Source organism: Balaenoptera acutorostrata, chromosome 4 (assembly GCF_949987535.1).
Source record: "Balaenoptera acutorostrata chromosome 4, mBalAcu1.1, whole genome shotgun sequence".
Lineage (NCBI taxonomy): Eukaryota > Metazoa > Chordata > Mammalia > Artiodactyla > Balaenopteridae > Balaenoptera > Balaenoptera acutorostrata.
Window position 1 is genome coordinate 113,600,706 of NC_080067.1, and position 2,567 is coordinate 113,603,272.

At 34.7% G+C, this 2,567-nt stretch overlaps 1 non-coding gene across 1 annotated transcript; it reads left to right on the top strand.

The window, feature by feature from the left end:
• The first annotated feature begins 363 nt into the window (after window positions 1-363).
• LOC114236071 (small nucleolar RNA SNORA11) lies at window positions 364-493 on the top strand. Its single transcript, XR_003622109.1, has one exon. It is a non-coding gene; the product is annotated as a small nucleolar RNA SNORA11 (small nucleolar RNA).
• Window positions 494-2,567: the final 2,074 nt, after the last annotated feature.

Consider the following 2,567-nt stretch of genomic DNA (forward strand, 5'->3'; position numbering starts at 1 on the left):
ATACTCTTCCATATGAGCCATTTTGTTTAGCATTTTCTAAGCACTCTGACCTTTAATGAACAATCATTCAATATTTTATATGAATATACTTTAATTTTTCATTCAGTTTATTTGAGAATCTAAATATATATAATTATAAGGAAGAACACACTGTCACATAATTTATATATATTCCTTCAAGGAAAAAATGAGATTAGATGATGCAAATAATAGACATATCAATGTAAATTTTGAGAACAAGTACAAAAAATTCTCTTTATAATAAACATCTCATCAAAATTTTTATTACCTTCTGTTGTATTTTCCTCCCTTCTATAAGAGTATTTATTTATTATAGTTGGCTACCCTATTAAAAATTATCTCAGGGTGTGCTCAGAGCAGGGGGTCTGAAGAAATGGCTCGTCTGTTTACAACACACCCAACAGGAATCTGGGTTCACTATGACAAGGGGCACAAAGCTTGTGGCCTTCCTATGAACAAATACCCAACACATATCCCCCTGCACCTCCACGTGGCTGCTGGGCAGGACTCAGTACTGGAAGGAAAGCTACAGTATTTAGTGGGGGAGTTTGCCACCTAGAGCCTGTCCAGTCCACATGTGGGTGGGCCATGAGTGGTCTTATAGGCACAAAGGCTTTGAACCCTTCTCTTCAAGGAAAAAAGAAAAATAGATTCCAACTATATGCCATTCTGGAAAAGGCAAAACAATGGTGACAATAAAAAGATCAATGGTTGCCAGGAGTTTGGGGGGAGAGGGGAGATGAATACATAGAGAACAGAAGTTTTTATGAGCAGTGAAAATACTTTGTATGACATTATAATGATTTTATGTCATCATACTTTTGTCCAAACCCATAGAACGTGCAACACTATTCACTTCATAAAGTGAACCCTAAGATGGACTAGGGACTTTGGTGATTATGATGTGTCAGTTCAGTTCAGCCTTGGTTAAAAAAAAAAGTCTTAAAAAGAATTAACACTCAGGGTAGACGTTTTTGGCAAAACTTTTGTTTCACTTTTATATATGTATACATATTATATAAGGCGTGTGTTTGTTGGATTGTGATGTAAAATGTACTGTTTAGATTTAAAAAATTTGCAGGCTACTGTAGTTATACTGGCAAATAAAAGCACAGATTAATCTCAAAAAATTATCTCTGCATTATACAATGATACAAATAGCTAAAATTCTACAAATAATTATAAACACCATCTTTATAGCGGGATAAATAATTATTCGACCTTTTTTGAAGGGAAATTTGTAAAATTTCCTTTATATGCTTTTGTTACCAAGATGTTGAATGAGGCAACAACCAGAACAGTGATATAGTTACCGAACACTGGGATCGATGAGCTGATATTTGGTAACTTTTTGTCAATCTGAATTACCAGGTTTATTGTATCAAAGGCTTTGACATTCTGGGCCATCTTACCTATGATCTCTGAATTTAGAATGATAATATACTCATTCCTCATAAATTAATCTCTATATGGGCAATACTCAAACTATGCATGAGTGCATTAAATCTCATTTAAAAATAAAAAGCTTACATAAATCATTTTAAAATATATTAATAGTCTAAGACTCCAAAGTAATTTATAAATATATTCTTTATAATTAGGGGAAATATTTTCCCATTGAAATAATATTATAGAAATGTAGTGATGATTTCAGATATAGCTATTTAAATTCTGCTAATGTCTCTAAGATATAGAACCTAGTGTGTATACACACACACACACACACACACACACACACAGTATGATTTTATGAAGAGCTTGCAGAGTTCCACTTTAAGAAGTCAATTCACAGATGGAAGATAATCTCTTTCCTCTCACCACCCACTCAAGAAAAATTAGGTGGCATCATCACCAAGCTATTGTAGGTAACAGGTTCTAACCTCTCTATGAAAGACATATCCCAAAGAGAGATGCACAAGTCTATGGTTTTCTGAAAAGCCTAAGTATCTAAATAGATGTAGGGGAAAAAAAGAAAGAAAAGATCATTTCAGTTTCAAGACGATTCATGATAAAACTTCCCTAGTATTTAATGGAATATAAATTGAAACAGGCCCCCATAGTTCTCGAGATTTGTCTTGCATTTAATTTCCTTTTATCCCTCCAATCTCTTTAGCAGGAAAGGTAGCTCTTATGTGTCCAGTCCAAGAGAGGCAGCATAAGTTCTCTTTAGTTTACCACATCATATTAACTTACTTGCTATTTTGACACTTTTAGTGGTTTTTTGTTGTTGTTGTTGGTTTTTTTGGTTGCGCTGGGTCTTAGCTGCGGCAGGCGGGCTCCTTAGCTGCGGCTCGCTCTAGTTTTAGGGGGATGTAGTCATTTTGATGTGCATGGATTCAGCAAAGAATCTGGCAACATCTCTGAGAAAGCCTTGCATGTAAGATAAAGAAATATAGCCTGAAAGTGAAGAAAACTGACTGGATTGATAGGCTTAATGCAAATGACTAAGCTGGAGGACAGACTAATTAAGGGGCAACACCAATGTCAAACTGGGGAGAGTAGCTACAAGACTTCAGAAAATGCTGTTCTCTTTAACATATTAATTA